This window comes from Meleagris gallopavo, chromosome 1, assembly GCF_000146605.3.
Source record: "Meleagris gallopavo isolate NT-WF06-2002-E0010 breed Aviagen turkey brand Nicholas breeding stock chromosome 1, Turkey_5.1, whole genome shotgun sequence".
Lineage (NCBI taxonomy): Eukaryota > Metazoa > Chordata > Aves > Galliformes > Phasianidae > Meleagris > Meleagris gallopavo.
Window position 1 is genome coordinate 153,082,708 of NC_015011.2, and position 6,000 is coordinate 153,088,707.

Below are 6,000 nucleotides of genomic sequence, written 5' to 3' on the forward strand. Positions count from 1 at the left end.
TGGAAAAATTTCTAGAACAATGATATTGTTTCCCTCTGTGCCACAAAGTGTGTCACTACAGATTTGGACAATTTTTTGGGGGGAAGAAATTTCACAGAACCACAGAATGGCCCAGGTTGGAAGGGACCTCAAGGATCATCAAGCTCCAACCCCCTCACCACAGGCAGGGCCACCAATCACCACATTTAATATTAGACCAGGCCCAGGACCCCATCCAACCTGCCCTTGAACACCTCCAGGGATAGGGCATCCACAACCAATCTGGGCAGCCTGTTCTAGCACCTCACCACTCTCACAGTAAAGAACCTCCCTCTGACATCCAACCTAAATCTTCCCTCCTTCAACTTAAAATCATTTCCCCTTGTCCTCTCATTATCCACCCTTGTAAAGAGTTGACTCCCCTCCTGTTTGTAGGCTCCCTTTAGGTACTGAAAGGCTGCAATGAGGTCACCCCGCAGCCTTCTTTTCTCCAGACTGAACAAGCCCAGCTCCCTTAGCATGTCTTTGCAGGGGACGTGCTCCAGTCCCCTGATCATCTTTGTGGCTCTCTCCTGGACCCTCTCCAACAGCTGCCTGTCTTTCTTGTACTGGGTCCCCCAGACCTGGACGCAATACTCCAGGTGGGGCCTCATGAGGGCAGAGGGGGACAATCACCTCCCTGTCCCTGCTGACCACCAGAATACCATTTGCTTTTTGAGCTGCAAGAGCACACTGCTGGCTCACGTTCAGTTTTTCATCCACCTCTAAGTCCTTCTCTGCAGGATTGCTCTCAAGGACTGCTCCTTCCAGTCTGTATGGATGTCTTGGATTCCTCTGGCCCAAGTGCAAAATCTTGCACTTTGCTGTGTTGAACCTCATTATGTACACGCAGGCCAACCTTTCGAGTCTGATGGGATCCCTCTGAATGGCATCCGTTCCTTTCAATGTGTCAACCGCACCGCTCAGCTTGGTGCCATCAGCAAACTTGCTGAGAGTGCACTCAATTCCATCACTGATGTCATTGATAAAGATGTTAAAGAGCACTGGCTCCACACCAGACCCCTGGGGGACACTGCTTGTTACCAGCCTCCACCTGGACATAGAACCATTGATCACCACTCTCTGTCTGTGGCCTTTCAACCAATTCCTTATCTATCAGATGGTTCACCCATCAAATCCACATCCCTCCAATTTGCAGATAAGGATGTGGTGAGGGACCATGTCAAAGGCTTTGCTCAAGTCCAGGTAAATGACATTGGTCGCCTTCCCTTTGTCCACCAATGCCATCACTCTTTCATAGAAGGCCAATGGTGACTTTGTCTTTTCATTAGGGAAATGAGGGCAAGTTTTAACATGCTTACACTTTCAGCAGACATTCTAATATGAACTACTGTTAAAAAGTCTTTGTCATATGGGCAGTAGGGATTGGATTGAGGTCTCGTAGTTTACACAGTTTCAGGAATTACTGCTTGGGAACAGCACAGTGGTGACTGTAGGTAGAGGTTTAAAACAATCTGACTTACACTGAGCTGTGTGATTTAGACAAAGTCAGGGTTAGTGTGATATGAATTGATTAGTACTACTTTCTGCAGATACTTCATGCCATAACAATTTGATGCCCTGTCCCTGGAGATGTTCAGGACAGCGTGGAAGGGGCCCTGGGCAGCCTGGTCTAGTATTAGCTATTAGATAGGAGGTTGGTGGCCCTGCATGCAGCAGGGGGGTTGGAGCTTGATGATCCTTGAGGCCCCTTCCAACCCAAGCCATTCTATGATTCTGTGATTCTGTGATTCTCTGATTTATTCTCTCATACTAACCTGTTTTTTTCCTGTGGTAAATATAAAGGGGCATCAGTAGCAAAAACTCTTACATTTTGATACTTTCTGTAAAGTTTCTTATTGTTCAAATTCTTCTTTTCCAAGTGATCTGAAAAGGGATAAAACTGTACCTAAAAAGCATTTTCTGTGATAATTACAACTAAATGACAGAACTTAATTTTCTAAAATAATCACTGCAGTAGATCTCACTGGACCATGGAAAGAAGTCTCACTGGACCATGGAAAGAAGTCTCAAACAAACTAATGAAACCAACATCCATATATTCCTTTCCCAATTCACAACCAAATTCTATAAAGTCTTCAGACAGTTCAGAGGTGTTTATGGTAGGTACTAAAAAGCAATGTTTGTCTACATATTTATAGAAAAGGAGTTGGTATTTATTGGATTAAAGTAAGTATAATTACTTCTAGTACTTGAGTGAATGTGGAGACCACTCTTAGTATATGCATCAAAAAAATGCTAGTCCATTTAATATGCATTTAACATTTAAACATCCTTATGGAAGGTCATATTGTTTCTTTAACTAATATGCCAACATTTTCAAATGTCAGAAGTGGTCTGAATCAATGCGGAAGAGAGGGAATGGAGAAAGGAGAAGGGCAGCCTGAAGGCAACTTGTGCAGAGATGTACAGGGGAAGGATAGTTTGATAGGAATAAGGAGAGAAGGAACTGGCAGAGGCAGAGCAGGAGACATGCTGTGGGCGGACAAAAATGGAGAAGGAAATCCTATAATTTTATACAGGCTACTTCTCTCCAGAGCTTCCAAGAGAATTTCTGAGCTGCAAACATCCTTGGTTGTGCAGGAAATGGTTATAAAACTGACAAAACAGACATCTCACTCCCATTGGAGTCTAAGTTCAGAAGAACAATAGGAATTGCTGGTGTTCTAACTATTTTAATGAACTTCAGCAAGGGTGCTGAATTAAGGGTGCGTATGTACTTTGGTACATGAATCTTTGTGAATTAATTTTTCTATGATCTGCTTGTTGTAGGTAATTATTCTTTCTGGGCATTTGTTGTCTTTGTTTTTGTTGTTTGTTTTTTTCCTAGTGTGCAGAGAATCTCAGCTAGGAGAAACAGGGAGAAGCATGAAAATTGATATAAGAAGTAGCTGACTTTCTCAAATGAGTTGAAAATTTTAAACAAACAAAAAAATCCTGCAACATTTTAAGTTACTGGCTTCAGTTGTGAATAACTACAAGTATATAAAGCCATAAACTGAACAGTGTGTCCTCCTACAACTTGAAAATCTTCTCTGTCAGCAATTTGATTATGTTCTATGGATACGTAAAAATGGAATTAAAAGGAAAGATCCTTTATCAGCTCCTCTTTTTTCTTTTTCTTTTTAATGTGTGTGTGTGTGTGTGTGTGTACTTTCTGTCATAGGATCCATTTATTAGCCTGGAAATAATGTGACAGTTTGACTCTAGCAGTAACACAGTACTTACTAATAAGTTTGACAGGAAGATGCCAACAGCTACTTGAGATTGTATTTTATCAATCTTCATGGCTCATTCGAGAAGTCTTCTACATCGTGATCTACTCCCAGTGCTTACTGGGACAGAGGCAAGTAAGCACAATGGGGACTTGAAGAAGGTTTTTATTTGGCAACTTCTACCTACCAGATTTGATGTCAAATGTAAGACATATTGCATGCACATTTTGTATGTCAAGGAATGCAGGGATATGACAAGAAAGGCTAAGGCCCACTTTGAATTAAATCTGGTGAGAAGGCTTAAAGACAACAAGAAAGGCTTCTTTAAGTGTGCCAATAAAGGAAGAAAGACTAGGGAAAATGTAACCAACTGCCGAAGAAGGTAGGCACCTTGGTAATGGAGGACAATGAGAAAGCAGAGTTACTGAACATCTTTGCTTTGGTCTTTACTGCTAGGACTACCCCTTGGAAATCCCAGACCTGGAGACAAAAGAGAGAATCTGGGAATAAGATGACTTCTCCTTAGTTGAGGAGGATCCAATCAGAGATCATCTAGACAAACCTGACACATACAAATCCATGGGCCCTGATGTGATGTGCTCACAAGTTCTGAGGGAGCTGACAAAAGTGACTGCTAAGCCATTCTCTAGTGTCTTTACCAGATCATGACATCAAGACTCTCTCTGAGAGGGAGAGGTGCCTGAGGACTGGAGGATAGCCAGTGTCACTCCAGTCTTAACAAAAAAAAAAGGAGGACTCAGGAAACTACAGGCCAGTCAGCCTCCATCCCTGGAAAGTTGATGAAACAGCTTATTCTGGTTGTAATCTCCAAGAAATCGTGCTTGACTGATCTGGTAACTTTCTATGATGTCATGACCAGCTGGGTAGAGGAGAGGTTAGCATTCTATGCTGTGTACCTTGAGTGCAGCAAGGTTTTTGACATCCTTATAGGTAAGCTTAGGAAGCGTGAGATAGGTAAGTGGATGGTGAGATGGATTGGGAATTGGCTGACTGGCAGCTCCTCAGTTTAAGAAGACAGGGAACTTCTAGAGAGATTCTAACGGAGGGCCACAAAGATGATTTGGAGCCTGGAGCATCTCCCTAAATGAGGAAATGCTGAGAGACCTGAAACTGTTCAGCCTGGAAATTAGAAGACTGAGAGAGATCTCAGTGTTCTCAGTGAATCTCATCAATGTGTATAAATATCTAAAGTGCAGGAGTCAAGAGGATAGGTCCAAGCACTTTTCAGCGGTGCCTGGTGTTAGGAAAAGGAGCAACAAACACAAAATGGAACAGAAGAAAATCCACCTGAGTGTGACAAAAATCTTTACAGTGAGGTTCATAGGGCACTGGAACAAACCACCCAGAGAGTCTGTGGAATCACCTTCTCTGGAGATATTCAAAACCCACCTGGACGCTTTCTTGTGTAGGAGCCTTCTTTAGCAGGGGGTTGGGCTTAGCAATCTCCAGAAGTCCTTTCCATTCCCTATGGTTCTGTGCTTCTGGAATTCTGTTGCAATTGTACAGAGTTTTTTGCATATGTTTTCTAACATTTTTATAATCCTTAGAATAGTTATTTGCAGAATTTAAAAGAAAAATTGAGAAGATGAGTACAAACATTAATGCCACTCATGGATCAACATCATCATGCAAAAGAAGCAGTGAAATAGGTATTTTAGATATTTCACTGTTTGATCTCTCCTGAGTTTTCTTGTGATTTTTTTTTTCTTTGGTGGATTATCATTGTTTTGTGGTAATTGATATTTTCTTTTTAATTTTAAGATGCGACTGATATGTAGCACAGTGATTCATCACAGTAATGACATTCCTAAAACTAAAAGATTCTGAATTATTTCTTCCACAGATATTGAATTGTAACAAATAGCATACAAAAAATAAAAATAAAAATTCAGTTGCTTTCTTTTTTTTCTGATTGTTGAGCTTCTCAGATGCATTATGTTTATGGTTCAGTGCCCATAGAAAAGACAGCTATATATTCATAAAACAGATGTGAATTGAGATTACAATTTATTTGCTCTGATCAACAACTAGTAAAGAACTGAATAAAAAATTAACTGTTACAGGATTCACAATAAAACCATGACTTTGGGCAAAACTGATGTCTGTTTTGTGTATTGAAGTATGAATTCTTGATTCAGTTTTCTACTGCTGTGTGTTAGTAATGTCCTCTAGATTACTGGGCAGGGAAACTGTGTCAGTTTTTGTCATGCAAGAAGAAATGTTTTAATCTGTTTAGGAGGTTGGGACAGTATGAATTACTGAGATACCATATGTCCTCAGAAACACATGGCAAATTCCTCTTGCCTGCAGAACAGCACCAAAAAATTATTTCATTTGCGAGGTCCAATACTGGGCATGTAAAAAAAATAAAGGAGTATATGCCTTTGTACATCTTTAGCAATGCATTTTATGTACTGGTTAGGAATGACACTACAACAATAAAGAACGTGCAAAGAACAGTTTGACTTTGCTTGTAAGATACACTCATCGAAGTATTTATTAGATTATATAATTGCGATAGAATCATAGAATCATAGAATCACAGAATCATAGAATATCTTGGGTTGGAAGGGACCTCAAGGATGAAACTGTAAATAGTAAGAAATCACTGAGCTCAACCAGACTCAGTAAATAAAGGGAGTAGATACTGAAGGTAACAAGAGTTGAGCAGGAGAAGGAGAATACTAGGGAAAGAAAGACATGATGCTGCTCACTTACTTTTACA